This window comes from Ambystoma mexicanum, chromosome 9 (assembly GCF_040938575.1).
Source record: "Ambystoma mexicanum isolate Mex_15411 chromosome 9, UKY_AmexF1_1, whole genome shotgun sequence".
Taxonomy (NCBI): domain Eukaryota; kingdom Metazoa; phylum Chordata; class Amphibia; order Caudata; family Ambystomatidae; genus Ambystoma; species Ambystoma mexicanum.
This window is the reverse complement of record NC_090931.1, coordinates 829,044,665-829,067,212: the sequence shown is the minus strand read 5'-3', so window position 1 is coordinate 829,067,212 and position 22,548 is coordinate 829,044,665. Positions and strand designations below refer to the sequence as shown.

Here is a 22,548-nt window from a genome sequence, read left to right as displayed (position 1 = left end):
AGTGTCATCAGCATAACACTGGAAATGAGGAGAGAAGGATGAAATAAAGTGGGCCAGAGGGGTAAGGTAGATGTTGAATAGCCACAGCGATGGGATTAAGCTGTGAGGGTTGGCCCTTGTGAGGAGTGAGATGGAGGGGAGGAAAGGGCCCAATTGCACCTGGGAGGGGCAATTAGAAAGGAAGGTGGTCAACCAGTCCAGTGCCCGGTCCCCGATAAGAAGGGTATCATGGAGCTGTTTTATAAGGGTGGCAAGAGTGACTGTCAAAGTGAGGGTGGTAAGATTGGCCGTGTCAAAGGAATAGGACAGATCAAGGAGGATGAAAACGGAAGGAGTCAAGGTTTGAGAGCAGGTTTTCATGGGTGTTCAGGAGAGCAGTGTACGTGCCTCTGGATGCTCTGAAGCAAGACGGATGGTCACGGAGATAGCCAACAGATTCAGTGTGGTGCGTCAGTTTGTAGATGTCCAACTCCTTCAAGAGTTTGCCAGCAAGGGGGTCATGGAGATAGGGCAGTAGTTAGCTGGGCAGGAGGGGTCGGCTGACAGCTTTTTTTAGGAGAGGGTACATTATGGAGTGCTTGAGAGAAGGTGGGAAGGAGCCAGTGGCAAAGAAATGGTTCCAGAAATCAGCCAAAGTAGGCGAGAAAGAGGCAATGTCCTCGATAGGTCTGGGAGGAGCAAGGGAGCACCTATTTGGAAGAGACTTTCATAGAGCAGACAGCTTTAGAAACCTGATCAGATGCTATGGGGTAGAAGGAGGAAAGAATGGGAGAGGGGGACCAAAGGAGAGGGGGAGAGTACAGGATGTCCTGGGTTCTGGTTGTGAAGTGGGAAGCCAGTGCAGTACAGAGGGCCTGGGAAGGGAGAGGAGAGGAGGAAACTGCAGTAGGATTGGCAAGTACCTTACAGATTTTGAAACGTTCAGCCGCATTGTTGGTGGACCCAGCGATTCGAGCTTGGATATGGCCCATCTTTTTGGAGCAGATGGAGAGACGGTATTGCCTTTGGAGCAGGCGACAGGACAGTTTGTCAGTGGAGGTGTTTGAGGCCTGCCATTTACGTTCGGCAACTCTGCACTTGCGTTTCAGAGAGGCTAGGACCAAATCATACCAACAGTTGTGCTTGGAGGCAGGCTTCATACGGATCCACATGACAAGGGTGTTGGAGAAGTGAAGTTTAGCGAGGGCTGTGTCGGTGGGACAGTCAATGGCAGGGGTCGGAGGGGGGATGAAAGTGGCAGCAAAAGCTACAGCTGATACTCGCTTCATAGGCCGAATAACGGAGAAGGAGACTACCATTGCAGGCAGAGGCCTAGCAAGGGAGCCCAAGAGCTCAAGGTGAGAGGAGAGCATTGTCAGACCAGGAGAGAGAGGTGGTGAGAGGATTAGAGAGATGTCTGATGAGGAGTGCATCCAAGGTGTGTCCTGCTGAGTGGGTCGGACCAGAGGGAAGAATGGTGAGGGGAAGAGAGAGTCACAGAGGTCACGGAAGAGTACAGTGGCTGTGTCTGAAGAGTCAAGATGAATGTTGAAGTCTCAAAGGAAGAGCAGCTTGGAGGTAGTGGTCAGGAGAGAGGAGGTGAGGTCAGCCCATTCAAAAAGGAAGAGGGAGACGCGCCAGGAGGCCTGTAGATGGTGGTGAGGGTAAGCGAGAGGGTAGGAGACATCAAGCCTGCAGACTATGCATTCGAAGGCGGAATAGGGATGAGTGGGTATGATGGTAGCAAGGAGCCATTCAGGGAAGATCAGGGCCACTCTGCCTCCAGTTCAGTTGGGCCTATGCCTGGAGAGGATCTTGTAGCCATCAGGGAAGAGTGTCAAGAGCAGTGACAGAGATGGCATTGAACCACATCTCATGAGGGTGAGCATGTCGAGGTCGAAGTCATCAAGAAGGAGACAGATGTTGTTAGAGTGTTTAATGGCAGAGTGAGCACTGAGAGTGTCTAAGTGAAGCTGGTTACCCCCCTTTTTAAGGTTTTCTGAGGAGGGGTACAGGGAGAAGGTACACCAGTTGGTGGTGGCAAAGAGGCCAGGGGGTGGCAGAAGGAGATGAGGCAGGAGAAGGAAGGAAGGTAGTGAGGGCAGGAAGACGTCTATCAAGGAGGAGTTTGGGCTGAGAGCCCCAGGCCATGAGAGTGCCATTCTGATATAATGATGCACCTAGAGGATGAGATGTCTGCTAAGAGTACTTCCCATCTAGTGCCACCACTGACTGGTGAAGAAGAGGAATGGGAAAAGATTGAGACCACAGGTACGGAGAGGGGGTGACAAAGAGGATGTCAGTGATAGTCTGCCTGGAGGAAGCATTGGCGTAGTTGTCAGTGAGGAGGAAGGCCAGGGTTCGAGACCAGGAGTGCTTTCTTAAACGTTTTCCTTCCAGGTTTCGAGAGAGCGCTAGGAGAGGTAATAGAAAAGCAGTTGTAGTAGATAGGGCAGATGGAGAGCACCATGGAGGCAGGAGAGGGGCGGGGGGAGAGCAGACAAAGGGAACTGCACAGTTCATGAGGAACACACCAGGAGGCCTAGTAGCAAGACAAATCAAGGGAACAATAACACGTGTCCAGGAAGGGTAGGGCCTAGGTTACACACAGCAAATAATACATACACAAAACTAGGAAGTGGGATAGGAAGAAATAGGGAGAACCTAGAATGCAATAAATAATTGTAAGCATGCAAGGATAAGAATATCCAGGCGAGGGAGAGAGAAAGTCTGAAGGCACAAACCGTAGATTCAAATAGACACATTCGGCATTCAGAATAGAGGTACAAGACAGAGCTCACAAGCGCAGAAGCCATTTAAAAAAAGCACACAGATTTGGCTTTCACAAATAGGGGAGAAGGCATAACAATTTAACCACAGAACACCAAGATTTGATTTTCAGAAATGAAGGTAAATGGCATAACATTAATTTAAATACAGAACACCAAGATATGACTAAGAAATGGAGGTCGGGCAAAACATTTAAATACAACCAGTGGGTTTCAGGGCACCCATATCAGACTTTCCAGAAAAGGGGACAAAAGCCTTACAATTAGACAGAGCATACAATTGTCAAACGCCACAAGCACACATAATTTGATTTATCAGGGCTTCAGTAGTAGTGTGCAGAGTTTGTATTTTGCTGGCTTCAGAAGTTGCACGCAGAGAACCTATGTTTATGCTGGCCTCAGTAGAAGTACACAGTGTTTGAAATTTGCTGACCATGGTGGTAGCATACAGAGTTAGGGTTTGGTGGCCACATTTGCAGTGGCCGGATACAGGCTGAATTAGGCAGGTAAGAGGCAATGCCACAGTCAGAGCAATGGTCATGATAAAGTTAGGAGGCAAACTAGGTCGCAAATGGAAGGTACAGTACAGGGTGGGTAAGATTACAGTGTGCAATCATCAGAAGGTGCATGGATATGTAGGCCCAGGGCTGCCGGAGTGCTGCCACAAGGACAGGCTCAGTAGGGTGTTTGGCAAGAGGGGCCCTGAGAACTACTGCAGAGCCGAGGGAGAATAGTGAAAGAGTATGAAAGCAGCAATGCCAGGGACAAACAAGGCAAGGGTAGATGGGATCCTGCACACACAAGCTCACAGGCATCAACGAGAGTGGAAAGTGGCTTACCCACTATCTGCAGCACGCAGGCAAAAAGAGGCGAGATGTTGCGCCGGATGAAGTAGTTTAGACAGGGGGCCCTACCTTGCCTGGACAGAGGTCAAATAACTGGCCCTTATTGGAGCCCTTCAAAGGGGCCGGCGTCGCCTGCTGGCTCCCGGGCGTGGATAAATAAATGCCTTTGTTCAGCCAATCAGGTGGAACTCGGAGTGAATAGGCTGCATCAGCTGCTAACAATAATGCTGACGGCCATGATGGAGAAGGCCCTGCATGCAGTGTAGCTCTACATTGTTCTCTGGAGCCCAGGGAAAGATGCTGCATCCCAGGGGTAAGAGCAGGTCAGAGGCACAAGCAATATTGCCCCGATTCTTACGTAGAGTATAGCTACTACATGTCTGGTGTTGCAGGTCTGTGATAGGTCTGGTAGTGCTCACTAGACCAGTACGGTTTTATGTAGAACCCTAGACGGATGCATTGTACACATTATGAGGTAGAATAGCAGGGCCTCCAGTAAGATGGTAAGAAATGTGTCATGGACCAAGTTGCTTCATTCGGTCCGACTGCAACAAATGTGCGCATGTGTACCAAAGATTAATGTCCAGCAGAAGTCATCTGGATACCTCTGATCTCTCGGTGACCATCTAAATCCTTGTGAAGATCAACACTTGTAAAGCTGGGACAGTCCGAGGCAAATAGGAAGAGTAATGCCAAACTAAAGAGAGAGAAAAACAAGCTTTTCACTACATCTAAACTAAAAAGGCATTGCTCTAGCCGATCTTCCAAACTATTGTTTTTTTATCCTGCCAGGCGCAGGGTCCAAGTAAATCAAAGCTATACCTCACTGGTGATGCCCAAGGAAGCCGAAACAGATCTGGGGTTGCTTGTGTTCTGGTGCAAAAGGGATGCAACCTAGCAATTTGCGTCAAACTTTCCTTTTTGGGTGAGAAAGCCAGATTTCATAAGGTCTTGCCCCTTCTGTAAATGGCCTTTCAGGAGAATAAAAACAAGGATTTGAAAACAATCCACCAGACTGACCAGATTACAATACACCAATCAACTAACGATACCTCGCATCAACAGGACAAAGGCAGGAGGTATAGGCTTCCCCTTCCTCGCCCCGAAGCTCTAGAACTCCCTCCCCACCGACCTCAGAGCTAAAACATCTCTATTTTCCTTCTGCAGAAAACTCAAAACTGTCCTCTTAAACTAATCTGTTCTCCTAATCACCTGTTCCACAATGCATGTATGTAACAAATGTATAACATTGCCCAATGTAGCACCTACGGACCTGAACTGTATGGAACTAAGTACAAGCAACACTGTAACAACCACCACGATGGATTATTTGAAATGTATGTAACTAAGTATAAACAACACTGTAACAAGCGCCACGATGCCTTCGGTCTGCTGTGCGCTCAACAAATCCGAATAAATAAATAAATAAATAAGGGTTGCCCCAAGCAAGGTCAGCAGTTGGGAGATGTATTTAAATTCTTCCATCTTCAGTTGGGCAAATAAGAGCATAGCATTCACCGATTACCAGCAGAACAAGGTCTACTTCATAAATAAGAGCTTGAGAACAAGAAAGCAGGACTTTGGCAGAAGCGGTTATGGTACAGTAGCAGTAGAAATGCAGCCTTATTAGGGCTTTCCTTGAAAATAAGGTGTCAATCTAATGCTGCAAAAATGCTTTGGCACAGAGTTCCAAAGATTATCAGTCTGTAGTGAGAAAGTGTACCTTTACTCCAGGTCACAACCTCATGAAACATGGTACTCCTAGGAAATCTGCAGCTGTTGAGCGCAGGTTGCATTTGTGCAGCTATTGAGCCCAGTTTGGTTATTAGAAATTCTGGACCCATTTTGTGCAAGACCTAGTAGGCAGAGTTCTTTGAAAGTGATGTGAGAACAAGAGGCATTGCAGAGCAACAGAGCATGAGTGGTCACCTTTACGGCCAAGATGAAGCTGGAGAATTTTGCATGGTTTTGAACACACTAGATAAGCAGAAGAACCCATTTACATAGCTGAAACGGGCGAGTACCAATGACATGGTTACTTGGCTACAATGAGGAAAGGAAAGATTTTCCTTTTTTAGGTGGAAGACAGATTTGACTATTGCTTGTATTTTGGTGGTCAAAGTTAAGTCAGCATCAGGGATTAGGACCAGATTTGTTTTTCTTTTAAACCTACTCAAAGGGACTTGGGAGCCCAGTTCAGATGATCAGGCAGGAGAGAGGAACTGCAACTGATCAGGGTATCAGTCTTGTTAGGGCTTTTCTTGAGATAGTCAGGATCACCCACCTATCGAATTCAAGAAGGCATCTTTACCCTTTTGTTGGTACATTCAAATAGGTGCATTCAGAATTTAGGATGTTTATGGCGTCATAAGCAGCATACATGTTGCAAGTCAAACCACAAGTCGAGCAGGTAAACTTCATATTCTTGAGGAGTGGGAATAGTATGCAGCATAAGGGAGCCCTATGCAAAGCATTTTGGTTTAGAACTGGCTGAGTGGGGAAAGATTCAATTTGGGAGTAGGCCTTACACTGCCAACAAACGGCCAATAAAGCAAGACCTAGGAGTCCTCAAGTGACAAAAACAGTGAAAAGTCCACGTAGAACAAGAGGGCTACTCCATGAAAAGAGCCACCCCAGATGGAATTGGGGCAGACTACCAATACGTGGTTTGAAACAGACATATGCTTGGTCGATCAGGTTATTAAAATAGACAAAACATGGAAGTCGACTGAAAGCTGCATATCCCAGCAATGTGTCCATAAAACGCCAACCACGTAATTAGGTATGGCTCTTCATATGTTGGGATCTGCTGGGTCCAAGAAGTGTTCATCCTGAAGTTACTTTTCACAAGTTTGTTTTTAACTTAATGAGCAGGTATCCAGATTCAAGGAGGGATTCAGGAGGAAACTAGAGAAGCAATAGCTGAGGCAGAACAGAGTATTCCCCAAAATACCAAAGAGGGCAAATTTACATCTGGCTAAGTGTTTCACCATTTTCTGCACTCCTGCACCTATTTTGGACTCGGCTGTGCACAGGCAGGTTTTTAGCTCCTGTGTTTCGGTAAACTGACGATCTTTGCTTCAGAGTAGCAGCCGAGAGGGGAGTGGACTGCAAAAGGCTTGGTATAACGAACCTGAAAGCAAACCCCTAGGTCTCGCACATGCACTTGGCAGTACAGGCCAATTGTTATGGAGGAGGAAGCAGTTATTACCTAGAGCAACACTTCCAGTCTCTCCCACGTGTTCTTAGACGCAACATATTACATGCTGCTGAAACGTTCCTGTCCCTGGGCTACACCTTAAACGATTGGAGATTCATTTATAAATTGATAAATGCTGATGGTACCACGCTACCAATTCCATTGTTGAAACAGTTTTGGAATTGGGGACGACACAGAAATCAGGAGTCAAATGAATTCTAATTTCATCCTAAAGCCGTAATGGTTTAATTGTCTTGGCTCAAATCTAGCTGGGCTTCCTTTACATGAGTTTATTAGTCCCTGGGAACTTAATTGGTTCACATTCTTTGATGGCCCTGGCCTGGTAAGCTTTGCACCAGGGCATTTATCTTAGGAGGGATAGGATGACCCATTCAAACCTCTGATGTGACTTGCTTGTGAACATCACAAGGAGATAGCATTGGTGAGGTAGGATGGGCCAGTAAGTGTTTACGAAATGTTGGCAGAAGACGCCTTCTCTCTCTGGTGGCCAAGACAGACCACAGAGCACTAAGTCCACTTTATCTGCCTCTGTGCAGTCCTGCCAGATGGCTTCCTTTGTCTGTTGGGGGTGAAGAATTTCACTGAGTGCACATTTCTGCTGAACCAACTGGAGGCATTAACCATTTTAGTTTAGGAGTGGGAACAAAAGTATGAACTCCAAGCAAAGTAAATGAGGTCTCAATGTAATGGAAGGTGAGTGGAGAATAGTTCATGGTTAGTCGGGACTGATTACTGGATGTGCGTAGGGAGGATCACTTAGAAAATTCCTGTATTCTGGACTGCGACGATGAGTTTGCTGGGATCAGTTCACCCTGATAGACTGCTCAACTGCCTTCGAAGAACCCTGGTCAGTGATCTGCAGACCAGGGAAAGGACTGTGCCTGCTTTGTCACTAGACCAGTGCCTAATCCGAGACCTCACCTCTTTCTTCCTCCTCCTCCTCCTCCTCCTATGCCTAGTGGGTTGGAGACCAAGCTCTGTGAAATTCGATTATGCAGAACCACTGTTAGTTCTCTGGTAGAGGCTATATGCAGACTCCCTAGTGCCTATATTAGTTGTTTCACTACGAAGTGCGCATGACCCAGTTTCCTCCAATATGTGCTCTGAGCAGAGCTGTCTTTTGGTGGACCGTATTGGGTAGTACCCCAAATGTACAGGTGTCAGTTACGAGTTACAGAAAAGGCAGCCAAGATGCAACACTTTATTTTCATAACATTTAAGCCACCCACCCAAGTCTGGCTATCACTGCAAATGCAAAGCATGGAAGGCAAAGTAAATGGAAGGCTCAAGTCTTGCACTGAACTTTAAAGACAACGCAACAAAGAACTAATTAAAATGGGCCATCACCCTCCTACTTAGTAAAAGTAACAGCACCTAACAGAGTCAGAAGGCGGAGCTTAAAATAAACCACAGCAAGCAGTGCCAAAACCACTTCCGTCTTCTTAGAACTTATTAATCTTGAAGTAATAACTTGCTCGCAAATTAAGTCAAGGGTTTCTCACCACCTTTTTTGCTCAAGGTGAGAACACATCAGAGTTGTAAGCCCTTGTCGGAGGACAGCTTGTGTAGACTTGATTTGTAATTACATTAAAAGGCACTTGCAGATGAAATATAAAACCACATGTTTATGTTCGCTCAGCCAAAGGACACATTATCACACAATTGCAGGAATGCTTAGCCATACAAAGAATATTTTAGAAGAAAATAGGGCTCCGATGCATTAACATGTGCACATCAAAATGAAAGGAGGGGCGAGGCGACGGCTAAAAAGTATGGGGACAGGACCAATGGAGAGTGACAAGCAGCAGGACAACTGTGCGGGGTAGCACAAATAAAAACACACCATGTAGTGAAAAGGAGAGGTGCAATGCACGGGAGTGAAGCACTAGGAAGAAGGAATGTAAGAGGTAGGACATTAAAGGAGGCATGAGAGCAGTGCAGACAATAAGTGCAAGACACAGGACAGTGGGAGTGGGGGCGCGAGAGAATGGACAAGACTGAGGGTATAGTATGAGACACCCCTGCCCCAATCCTCAGAAGCAATGCTGTTCTATTTACATCTGAGCAGGCTCAAAAAATAGATTTAGGAAGAACCAAGAAAGTAAGTTACTCACGGTAGTGACTACTGTACTCTCATTCATAACACCCCATTTCTCAATAATAGTTGGCAGTCCCCAATCGTGGCGACAGAAACCGAGTCATTTTTCGGTGCAAAAAACATTTTTAAACACTTAATTTTGATTGCCAGGTGCAGGATCCAATACAAATGATGTGATCTATTTTCCCTGGACCAAACAAACAGCTACAGTCGCATCTCTACACGTGGAAAATACTATAAGTCTGGCGGTAGGAGGACAGGAGCACAAGGCAGGTTCTAAACTATAATGGAAACAATGTGAAGAGCTGAAACTTTGAATTTCAGTGGCCCAGGTTGATTTGACATGGTTAGGTTATGCTCCTAATCCGTCTTTCAGGTATTGAGTTTATGATCGGCATGCCAACATAAATGAACTTTGAAAAGGCCACAAAGCACTGAATGCAACTCACTGGACAATCATGCAGAGGAATTGGCCAATGAAGCTCCGAGAGTGCAGATGAAGATTGGATACTGTGACCCATTTATCAGGTTAGCTAGGCTAATCAGGGAGACATTTTATAGACTAGTTTGCCTCTCCTCACCATTCCAAGAAATAGACATTAAAAAGGCATTGCAAGTCTTCGCTACTGAATACCAAATTGCCATGAACAGAAAGTAGTAAAAACAAGGCAAGTACAATTGATATTTTAAATAACTGGTGAGCATGACAGGTGAATGAATAGTACGTTCACAGTTGCAGTGTAGATCCCTCGCTGGCAAACAAACTGCCTGCCCTGCAGACCCGTTTGGTGCATATTAAGTTGTGGCCAAAACTCTAATCCTCGATTGCCGGGTAAGGAACTTTTTACAGGCTGCATGACTATTTTTAACTCCTCGTGCCACAGCCTGCCACATACTGGGTATATCGCTTTCTCCTGCAGCAATCCACCTTCAGTGGCCGCCATGCCTGCAGGAACTGCATTTAATTACAGTCTAACCAATCCGATCATAGAATCCACCTTCAGTGGCCACCATGCCCGCAGGAACCGCATTTAGTTACAGTCTAACCAATCCAATCATAGAATCCACCTTCAGTGGCCACCATGCCCGCAGGAACCGCATTTAGTTACAATCTAACCAAACCGATCATAGAATCCACCTTCAGTGGCCACCATGCCCACAGGAACCGCATTTAGTTACAATCTAACCAAACCGATCATAGAATCCACCTTCAGTGGCCACCATGCCCACAGGAACCGCATTTAGTTAGTCTAACCAAACCGATCATAGAATCCACCTTCAGTGGCCACCATGCCCACAGGAACCGCATTTAGTTACAATCTAACCAAACCGATCATAGAATCCACCTTCAGTGGCCACCATGCCCACAGGAACCGCATTTAGTTAGTCTAACCAAACCGATCATAGAATCCACCTTCAGTGGCCACCATGCCCACAGGAACTGCATTTAGTTAGTCTAACCAAACCGATCATAGAATCCACCTTCAGTGGCCACCATGCCCACAGGAACTGCATTTAGTTAGTCTAACCAATCCGATCATAGAATCCACCTTCAGTGGCCACCATGCCCACAGGAACTGCATTTAGTTATAGTCTAACCAATCCGATCATAGAATCCACCTTCAGTGGCCACCATGCCCACAGGAACTGCATTTAGTTAGTCTAACCAATCCGATCATAGAATCCACCTTCAGTGGCCACCATGCCCACAGGAACTGCATTTAGTTAGTCTAACCAAACCGATCATAGAATCCACCTTCAGTGGCCACCATGCCCACAGGAACTGCATTTAGTTACAGTCTAACCAAACCGATCATAGAATCCACCTTCAGTGGCCACCATGCCCACAGGAACTGCATTTAGTTACAGTCTAACCAAACCGATCATAGAATCCACCTTCAGTGGCCACCATGCCCACAGGAACTGCATTTAGTTACAGTCTAACCAATCCGAGCATAGAGGTGAAGCAATTTCCATGCAGCCGGTTCACTTGGTCATTGATCTTAGCCCTGTTTATGCCTCCTACAGTGAGCCGCTAACCCCTGAATTGCCAACAGTAATGCACACACTTGCGACAGCTTTGTAACAGTTTGCCTCCAGAAGCTGCAAGATAACGAAGTCAAATTACTAAGATATTCATGCAAAATAAGCCCAAGAAAGCAATACAACTTGGAGCATCCTTATGATAACATGCAAAGTGCACAGATGGATGGTTCTTGGAATTTCGCATACCCTAGCAGCAGTAAATGGAAAACTGAAAGGTAAGCAAGTGGGAACTGTGGAAACTTCAGCTGCAGATGGCAAAATGTCACTTAACATCAAATAAGTGAAAAAAAACCTTTTAGCGGTTCATAACTGTTAAGGTGCTGTGCCTCCTATCTAAAAAAAGAGGACAGGAAAAGAACCCCACCAATTCTACAACAGTCTTAGGCTATAGCTTTACCAGGGATCGAAATTAAGATTTGATAAGTAGGAGCTAAACTCAGCTCCTAGGTATCCAGCATTACCCATCGACCAGGAGCTACCAAATGAGGAACCAGGAGCTAGTACATGGCAGCCCGCAAATCTAACTTGGACAAAGTGATATGTGTGCCTCTTGTGTGCATCATTTATGAGCCCTTATGCTTTAAATGTCATATACTTGTCGTAATGCTTATTTACAGATTGTCACATACGCACAGCCATATAGGTGTGTTTATTCGGGATCAGTTGGCTTGGGCAGCCAAAAGTAGCTCCTGATAGCTGTTGGTGTAAAGCTAACCAGGCTCTTCCAGGCTACAAGCAGGAGCTAAATGGCCCCAAAGTCCCCTTAATTTCGAATCCTGCTTTAATTATCAGACCCGTCCCGTAGCATGGCTATTTGTGAAAGAATTTCTTAAAAACCATTGTCCTAAAATTCAAGTCTGCGAGACAGGACGGAAATCCTTATTTTTATTCTTCCTTCCTGCGTGTCCCTCAAAAAAGAAAGAAAAATATTTCTTAAATTGTTGTACTTTAAAGAAACTAAATTATTTAGGGTAGCTCAGCTATTGTGAGGTAACCCTGTTTTCTTATGGCGTCCACTGGTTTCAGTGACAATAGATAGTCAACATCCTCAGAACAAGCTCCAACCCACGAAGGGGGAGCATTTTGTATTTCATTTGCGGTTCTGTAAAGTCTTTGTTTTACTTAAACGCCATTTATTTGTAGGCGTCCTTAAACATTTTGTCAGTTCATTTTCTCTGTATTTTCTTTTAATTTCCTTTTTCTTGATTCAAATCCCTCTCCAGCTGCATGTACTTTTCATTTGCTCGGCCGAGTGAGATTGCTTCTGTTTCCATATGGACGCCTCACTGGAGAAACATCACTTAAGCAAACAATGAACTGAGGAAAATTGCTGTAGCACTCATGGAATTTCCAAAGTATGCAAAGAGCGACACTAATTTAGCACTGCCCCGTCCCCTTCAATTCCAGGATCCCTGAAAGGCAGCTTGTCCCTGGCGTCACTGCATGGTTGGTGCTCAATCCCCTGCACAAGCAGAGCAATGCCAGAGGTTAAAATGTATTCTAAACCTTCCAGCCATCACCTCTTTGGTTTTTCTTTAGTCGCCAGGAGTGGGATGGGTATGCCTAGATGTGGGTTCCATGCCTGATGGGCCTAGAAACCCAAGTACGCCTCACTAATGAAGCCCAATGAGGCTGCAACTTGTCTAGGAATGCTTGCTGTCTCGCACAGAAGGGATGCGGCCAAGCAGTTCAGGCTGGAATACCCCTTTGGGGATGGGACCACGCCGATTTGCATATGGTATTTTCCCTTTTGCAATGGCTTGGCAGGCGAAGAACGATCTGGAGGGTTGTACAGAGCAATGCCAGAGGTTAGGGATAATTCTAAAGCTTGCAGCCATCACGTCTTGTTTTTCTACAATCCCCTGCACTGACATGAGCTTTTTCACTGAGAATTAAGTGACTGAGCCTTTCTACGCTCCTACCACCTAATCAACGGCAGGTCATATTACATTTCATGAATGCAAATTCAGCTCCAGACACGAGATTGGCGTCTCATTGGATGCCGGAGAGACACTCTAACTGAAGTAAAAAACACAGTTCAACAATCGAAATAACACTTCGCTACTGGTGAGAAGGTGGATTTCTCATAAACATGCATTCTGTCCTCCATGGCATATAGTTCAGGAATTAAATTAGTCACTAGGAAAATAAAAAACGAACGTTCATTTGTTTTTATTAAATTAATGTTCACACATAAAAGGTTAAAATGATCTGCACTTTACCTTCTTTCGGAAAACACTTGCAGTGTTACGTAAAGACACAGACCTAGAAGAAACAAAATAAAGCCATCAGAAATCACAGTCCCAATCCAACATGGAATAATGCAATGAAATAGCCTCATGTTGCCTGCACTTCACACTGTAGCCAACACAATCAATTAACCCTTTGGATTATTTGGACACCAAGCAACGACATTTGTAGGTAAACACCGCTGGAGTCCGCCTAAAAACGGTTTATTCATGCTTCTCATTTCCAACTGATCAAACGCAGGCTTTTCCAATGTAGCATCAGGGTAGGATTGACCCCCGAAATCATTTCTATGAGGGCCAGTCCCTAGGGGCCGGTTTCTGGGCCAGGTTGAAAAGAAAAAAAAAACAGCTTTTATTTTTCTTCTCGCTCCCATTTGAGGAACGGACCATAGCAACGGCCCGCCCACTCTGCTTCACATGACTTCGGGGGCTATATTGCTGAGGCAGGGTGGCGTGGCAAGAAAAATTTCTTTCCCTCTTATGGAGCATTAAATAGTTATGTCCCCAAGTGAAGAGGTGTCGTGCGGACAGCATAGCACTGACGCGGGAACTAGAGCGAGCACATCGGCCCCCACCAGGGGATATCTCCCCCCCCCAAATACCTGCCTAACCTCCGGAATTTTAAGCATTTCTCCGGGTCTCTGGAAAAGTTCCTTGAATCTCAGGAATTTTGAGATTCTTTCCGGGTCCGTCATATTCTCCACCCGATTGGCTGCCGCCGGTAGCCAATCGGGTGGAGAAGTGGGCAGGACCAAGAAACGGCGCAAAATGTTCGTGCCCACTGCCCGCATCACCACTATATGAGGCCGCAGCTCCCTCAATGAGACCCCCGACCGCCGTAATTATAATGCTTTCAATCCATGTAATTGGATTGAAAGCAGCATTATTTCTGCTGCCGCAACCTCCTTCATTTTGCTTACTATAGCATGGAATGAATTATTTTCAGTGCTATGGTAAGCAAAATGAACGCAGCACCGTCGCCGTAATAGTGCTTTCCATCCAATGACATGGATTGAAAGCACTATTATTTCAGCGGCGGCGGCGCCGCCTTCCTTTTGCTTACTATAGCATTGAATGAATTATTTTCAATGCTATAGTAAGCAAACTGAAGGCTACAACAACCGAGTTTACCTTTTTGACAGATGGGCAGAGAGTGTGGGCGGGGCTGGGTGCAAATGGGGAGTGTCTTGTGTGGCTGTGGGCGGGGCATAAATCTCAGGAATTTTGATTTTCAAATGTAGGCAGGTATGTCCCCCCCATACCCCCCTTCCTACTCCTGGGAAAGAGGGTGAGGGGCAATGACGAGCCCCAGGGCAGGGAGCGGGAGACCTGAGCCCTGGATCATTACCAGCTCTTTACATAGCTCTCAACTCACACGCTTTTGGTGGGTGTCACCCGCCTTGTAAAGGGCTGCCTCACCCGCCAAGCCTCCTGCACGCCCATTCATTCCAATGGGCGTCTCACCCGCCAAAAATAAAATCGGGTGATTTCACCCGCCTTTGCAACACAAATGGTTGAGAGCTATGTCTTTAGAGAAAAGAGGATCCAAAGGTAGGAGCCCTCCTGTCCCCTGCACACTATTAGTATACCGTCAAATGACGGTTAAGTAAAAGTCTTAGTAAAGCTTCTAAATGTGAAGTCTTTAGTAAAGTAAATATTTAGACAGACAATGTTTAAGGCAGTCATTTAGTTGAAACAGGATAGTTTAATTTACTAAAACTCATTCTTCATCAATAAATCTTTTGATGCTGAGACCAAAATCAAATGTCAAGTAATAAACACAGTTTTTTGATGAGTGTACAACATATACAAATACAATTACAATTCAAATACAATGGCTGACGCGTTCCGGGATCCAAATCCCTTCTTTTTGAGCCAAAAAAGTGTGAACTGCAAAACAGTAAAATGAAAAAAGTGTCAAATTACTGACTAGTAGATGGTCATAAATTATGTGCTCGTCAAGCATGAATTCAAGAACAGGCACTACCACCGAATACAAGTTGATCAACTTAATTTTCAAAGGTAAAAGGATGGTCCTTATATATTGGCATTTAAACAGATGATTCATAGCCATTAAGTAAGTCTACTTTTTTCCAACACATGCCCATCCTACCAGGGGAATAGTCATTGTGACAATTATGTAATCCTAACAGTCAGTGCATCTGAGATTAAAAGATACTAGTGCCATGCCCATATTCTCCAAGTATAACTGGTATTTATATTGAACAGGTATTTTTCCAAAAGCGACATGTTAAGTAAAGGTGGAAACCAACATACCTTTATAACACTCGTTAAACAGATACGTGACGGCGTATTAGGCTTATTGTGATAATCTAGGTCCTCAAGCGTCAACAAGGTGAACAGCCTTCCTGTTGCCAGGTCGGCAACCTACATGTGAACAAAACACATGTGTGTTTATTGTAAATATGAAGTCTTACTCAGACAGGATAAGTTAAAATGATTACCAATCAGATATTCACCATCTGTAAAGTGTTTAAGTTATTCTAATTATGAAAAAACGGATATTCTGGCATGTAAAACTATAATGGTTCATTCAATAGGCATACCTCTCACTGACCGTGCTGCAGTGTCCGGGTTGAAAAAGTATTTGTAAGCATCGTTCGTGCTGAAGATAGTGTTCACCAATTAATGTATCCTTAAGTCGCAGTCAGACTTGCAGTACTTTATAAACTGGACCCTGAAACGATAATGTGGTTCGCAGTCATACTTTATATGGTAGTAACGTCATGAGGGGGCACTACCGATTAGAATACTGATGCAGGTTCGTCTTTTATAGTTCTTACCCAAGTGTGATATCCGAGCTGAACACAATGTCAGCGTTCTGTCTCTCATGGATTTCAAAAGCGAGAGGCTGCGGCCGCGATATGCGAGCTGAACACAATGCCAGCGTTCCGTGTCTCATGGATTTCAAAAGCGGGAGGCTGCGGCCGCGGATGTTTCAATGCGGGCGATCATCCCTCGAAATGGTTACGGTGGAGTTCACTGTATCCTAGGAAACCTTCCAGGAAGCTGGAAGGGTGTCTGGGTAACTATGGTAATGGTTTGTGTTTCTCAGTAAACATAAAGAAAGGATTGCTCATTGTGTTGTGTGAGCATTCAGGACAATAGGAGGTTGATGTATTGCATGGGCGCCATCTTGTGATGGAGTTTAACAGAGCTTTTCTAATCTAATCATGATATAGGTAGCCACTCAGTAATGGATTTAAAGGGTGAATGGAAGGGATGTGCCTTTGTTAAAAGGAGAATCTATTATATAAGTATGTGGATGAGTGTCATGGCTAGACTAAAGTTCTAAGTCCTAATGAAAATATTTGGGGAATGTAGAGATTACATAATAGTCACAGCAACTCAAGGTACTCAAGTTTTTACGTTGTTATGCGTGAAATGGCATCTACTCAGTGGGCCGGTTGACAGATCCCGGACTTACCTAATCTTAACAAGTATTCCACTGTAGGTTGATACATGCTACAAATGAAATTGTTTTTATATAGTGTATGACATCTCAGATTGTTCAATTGATGCATAGTCAAATTTAACAGATAATCACAGTGAGTACATTTGGAAAGGGTGTAATTCCCGAAGTTGAGGGATAGGGTCTTACTAGTAGATAATGCCAATTCGATTTACATCCAAGTTGGAGCACACACAGGAAAAAATAAAAAAATAAACTGAAAGTAAACATGGAAGAAAGTCATTAATCAATTGTATTTCAGATAAAAAATCTAAGTGATAACTCTTCATTGTGTCCCTTAGGGTTGAGTGTGTCCAGGAGATCTATCCAATATTTTTCTCTGCAGGAGAGGGTTGATTGATAATCCTCCCCGCCCCCTCTGTATGGTTTTTTAACCACCTCCAAAACCAGAAATTTTATTTGGGCTACTGTGTGTTGGTATTGTGAGAAATGCCTTGCCAGGAGAGATTTCATGTTCTTACATCTGATATTAGACTTAGGTTCCGTTATCCTGTCTTTCACTGCCCTGGTGGTCTGACCCACATACAGTTTGCTGCATGGACATTTGATGGCGTATATCACACCTGCTGAGATGCAGGTGGCAAAGTCTCTGAGTTTATATCTTTTACCCGTCTGAGGGTGTGTCACAAATTCACCTTTTATCACATTATTGCAATGTGAGCATGCTAGACAAGGGTGTGTTCCTTTCCTCCTTGTACTTAACAGCATGTGTTTCTCTTTGGGAGGTTTCTCGGCTCTCACTAGTTTATCCCTAAGATTCTGTCCCCTTTTGAAAGCCATCATCTGGGTTTTAGGGAATAATTTGTGAAGGAGCGGATCACTATGGGGAATACTCCAGTGTTTCTTGATTGCTCTTCCCACTTGAAAGCTTTGTCGAGAGGATTTGGAGATGTATAGTAATGGTGTGTCCTTATTTTCTGACTTTAGGGGTCAGTAATTACTTAAACCAGAAGATCTCTCTTTCACCGCTGTCAAAACAGTATGTGGATAGCCCCTCTTTTCAAACTTCTCCAGAAGCTTAGTACATTCCACATCAAGGCCTGCTGGGTCGGAGATGATTCTCTTGAGCCTTAGGATTTGACTGTAGGGCAGGCTGTCCAACATTGATTTTGGGTGTAAACTTGAGAAATGTAATAATAATGTGATACAGTTTAGAATATAAACTTTACACATATGTATATTAGAGAATAAAATACAGATATATAACATCAATAAAATAAGATCAAACAATATTGAACAAACCAAAATAAACAAGCCAAAGTCAAACGGGACGGGTAATAGATTATTAACATCAGTTGGTATGTGGTAGACATTCGTGGTGATCTGATTGTTTTTGATTTCCAGACAGACATCTAAGAAGTGTAGAGACGGATCCCCTCTTTCCATGGTGAATTTAATGCTTTGGTGTGTTGAGTTTAGGTAATTCAAGAATGAGGTCAATTCCTCGTGTCCCACACCAGATCCCGAAGATATCATCGATGAAACGTTTCCATAGCAATATCTTGTTTGACCACTCCATATTCTCTAGTACATAGGTGTGTTCAAACCTGTACATAAAAGTGTTAGCGTACACTGGGGCCATTGCTGACCCCATTGATGTCCCCGTGGTCTGTAGATAGTAATTTCCTTGAAATCTTAAATAGTTATTCTTCAATATCAGACTCAGTAAATTCATGATAAATTGTGGGTCTCCTTTGGTTGCTTGTGAATTAAGCAATAGCCATTCTACAGATTGGATCCCTTCCTCGTGCGGGATGGAAGTGTACAGGCTACAGACGTCCATACTGAAAAGTATGCAGTCGTAACTCAATGCTCTAATTTCTTGGATGCAATTGATGAAATCAGTGGTGTCTTTGAGGTACGTTGGAATAACTTGGATCAGTGGTTGTAATAAACAATCAATGTATATAGCCAACAGATCAAATATCCCATTAGTACCGGCCACTATGGGCCTAAGGGGTGGATTGCTCTCGTTTTTGTGAATCTTTGGTAGTCCGTAGAATACTGGTGTAATTGGGTGTTCATTGATTAGAAATTCACTCGTTTTACTGCTGATCCAGTCATTGTCCACAGCTGCTTCTACTGCTCTTGCAATCAGTGAACGTATCTTTATGATAGGATCTCCATCCAATTTTGTGTATGTGTTGGTATCATTAAGGAGTTCTAGACATTTTTGTGTGTAGTCCACTGTGTCCATTACCACTATAGCACCGCCTTTATCGGCTGGTTTTATAATTAAATCTTCATCTTTGGCTAATGCTTCAACATGGTCTAGCTGGCATTTCTTCACATTGTGGGGTGTAGATGTCTGGTAGTTTATCCATTTCAGATCAGTGAGGACGTTTTTTTCAAAGAGATTTAGGATGGAGTTCTGGACATGTGGGTCAAAGTCGCTTTTGGGTCGGATCTCTAATGTCTCGCCTCCTGAGTGCCGGGTTTCCAGATCTTCATCAGAATCAAAGAAAGTTTTAAGCCTTAGTTTTCTTAGTAGCCTATGGAGGCAGATCTTTTCTTCAAACATGGTGTTATTTGTCGGGACAAATGATAATCCACGGTCCAATATCTCAATTTGACCACTAGTGAGGATTTTCTTGGAGATATTCACGACCAGATTTTCACTTATTTGTTCTTTCTTTTTTTGATTTGCTTTGCCCTCTCCTCGTTTTTCTTTTTGTTTTTCTCTGCGTCCTAAAAAAGCACCAGTATCGTTTGGTCTCTGCGATGTTGAAGGCGAGGTTGTTCCTATAGAATCCACTGGTCTAGTTCCTGTGTCTGGTGTTGGTGTAGCTCTCTTATCCGTGTCTGAAATTGGTCTAGAAGTGTTGGGTTGTGTCGGTTCACCTATACTGCTGGAACTACTCTCGTTCCCTGAGTTGGAGGAATCTGGATTTTTGGGTCTTGTTAAATTGCGGTGATGGTAATACTCCTGCCAGCTGTAGACAATGTCATTTAGATAATCGAAGGTGTCCCTCTTAAATTTCCTGAGAGCAATCCACCCCTGAGGCCCATAGTGGCCGGTACTGATGTCATATTTGATTCGTTGGCTATATACATTGATCGTTTATTACAACCACTGATCCAAGTTATTCCAACTTACCTCAAAGACACCACCGATTTCATCAATTGCATCCAAGAAATTAGAGCATTGAGTGAGGACTGCATACTTTTCAGTATGGACGTCTGTAGCCTGTACACTTCCATCCCGCACGAGGAAGGGATCCAATCTGTAGAATGGCTATTGCTGAATTCACAAGCAACCAGAGGAGACCCACAATTTGTCATGAATTTACTGAGTCTGATATTGAAGAATAACTATTTCAGATTTCAAGGAAATTACTATCTACAGAGCACGGGGACAACAATGGGGTCAGCAATGGCCCCAGTGTACGCTAACACTTTTATGTACAGGTTTGAACACACCTATGTACTAGAGAATGTGGAGTGGTCAAACAAGATATTGCTATGGAAACGTTTCAGCAATGATATCTTCGGGATCTGGTGTGGGACACAAGAGGAATTGACCTCATTCTTGAATTGCCTAAACTCAACACACCAAAGCATTAAATTCACCATGGAAAGAGGGGATCCATCTCTACACTTCTTAGATGTCCGTCTGGAAATCAAAAACAATCAGATCACCACGAATATCTACCACAAACCAACTAATGTTAATAATCTATTACATTTCTCAAGTTTACACCCAAAATCAATGTTGGACAGCCTGCCCTACAGTCAAATCCTAAGGCTCAAGAGAATCATCTCCGACCCAGCAGGCCTTGATGTGGAATGTACTAAGCTTCTGGAGAAGTTTGAAAGAACAAGTTACTTCTTACCTTGTAACGTTCTTTCGACGGGATGTTCCTCCGACGTATTCCTCATCTTAGATATATCCTTCCAGCTCTGCTGGCCTCGGAAAAAAAAAAATTCTCTCCAGAGGGCGCTGCGCGTCGACGTCCCTCGAGTCGATGACCCTCGACAGCCGCCGTATCGACGCTCGACGTCATCCTGCCTATAAAGGCCGCGCGCAGCGTCCGTTGCTCAGTTCCGTTTTGTAGCCCACAGTATTACTGTTTGGACTAGACTAATCACCCTGAAGGAGCGTAAGCTGCAACAACAAGGGAAGTAAAACTGCGGGGATGGATGGGAGGGTCGATGAGGAATACGTCGGAGGAACATCCCGTCGAAAGAACGTTACAAGGTAAGAAGTAACTTGTTCTTCGAAGGGATTGTGTCCTCCGACGTATTCCTCATCTTAGATAGGCTCCCATAGCAGTATTCTATATTCGGAGGAGGGAGTACTGACTTCACGCTGTCTTCTATTGGTGAATAGAATGCAGTACAGCCCTTCCAAACCTAGTCTCTTGACTAGAGGAGGAATCCAGATTGTAAAAACGTGTAAAGGTATGGACAGACGACCATGTAGCGGCCGCACATATGTCTTTAATCGGCACGCCTCTTTTGAGGGCCGATGAAGCTGCAATACCTCTGGTCGAATGAGCCCTAAGGTTTTGAGGGGGCTCTTTCCCTGCCAGTTTATAACATTCCAGAATGGCTAGAATGATCCATCTGGAAATGGTCTGCTTAGTTATTGGTAACCCCAGCTTGTGACCTGCGTAGCCTACAAACAGCTGGTCTGCCTGTCTTATCCTGGCTAGTCTACTAATGTAAAAACTTAAAACCCTCCTAGGGTCTAGTCTGTGTAACCTCTCTTCCTCTTTCCCCGGGTGAGGAGGAGGATAGAAAGATGGTAGGATAATCTTCTGAGAGATATGGAATTCAGAGACTACTTTTGGGAGGAAATTAGGCTTCACTTGCAGGACAACTTTGTCTTTGTGAAAGATTGTATGAGGGGGTTTACAAGAAAGAGCTTGTAATTCGCTCACCCTTCTAGCAGATGTAAGTGCTATTAATAAAACAGTCTTAAGGGTAAGGAATCTTAACGAACAAGAATGGAGAGGTTCGAAAGGTGTCCCCATCAGGAAAGTTAATACTAAGTTTAAATCCCATAGGGGAACTTGGAATTGTCTTGGGGGATAAACATTGGTTAACCCCTTTAGAAACTGTATTACCAAGGGTAATTTGAAATAGGATGGTTCCTCCGGAGTACGCTTAAAGATAGATAGCGCTGCGAGATAGCCCTTAATGGTGCCAACTTGAAGGCCTGAATTTGCCAAATATAGTAGGAAGGACAAAACCATTGGTGTACCACATGAAAATGGGTCGATATTCTGTTCTCTACACCAGCTGCAAAATCTGTTCCAACGGCAGCGGTATAAAGACTTTGTTGCTGGCCTCCTTGCCGAAAGCAACACCTCCATAACATCATCAGGGAGGTCCCAATCCTTGTACCTCAGCCGTTCAGAAGCCAAGCGTGAAGGTAGAGGGTTTTGATGTCTGGATGGAGAACCTGACCTCCCTTCTGTGAGAGTAGGTTCTCTCTGAGAGGAAGTCGAAATGGAGGGCAGATGGACAAGTCTAGAAGGTCCGGGTACCACGTTCTCCTGGCCCAATCCGGGGCAATTAGGATCATGGTTCGCCGGAATCTTCTCAACCTCCTGATCATTTGAGGAATGACAGGGACCGGTGGGAACGCGTACAGAAGCGGAAACTCCCAGTCCACTATGAACGCGTCTCCCAGAGCTCCTCTCGGAGGAAATTCCCTTGAGCAGAACAGGTCGCATTTCCTGTTTAGGCTGGTGGCGAACAGATCTACCTGAGGGGTTCCCCAGAGGGCGAAGATCTCTTGAAGGACTTCCTGAGCTAGCTCCCACTCGTGAGAGACTGTGTTCTGCCTGCTCAGAGCGTCCGCTGTCAAGTTCTTCTCTCCGG

General features: G+C 44.6%; 1 protein-coding gene across 5 annotated transcripts in view; it reads right to left on the bottom strand.

Annotated features, from left to right (window-relative positions):
* Window positions 1-22,548, bottom strand: part of ADARB1 (adenosine deaminase RNA specific B1) — a 1,064,814-nt gene that overhangs the window by 846,670 nt on the left and 195,596 nt on the right. For 4 of the 5 annotated variants that reach the window (XM_069615858.1, XM_069615857.1, XM_069615861.1 and 1 more), the window contains one exon: window positions 13,200-13,242. The exons of the other annotated variant lie outside the window; for it this stretch is intronic. The gene's annotated coding sequence lies outside the window, so the exon portion shown is untranslated. The remainder of the gene's footprint in view (window positions 1-13,199; window positions 13,243-22,548) is intronic. 5 annotated transcript variants of the gene reach the window in all.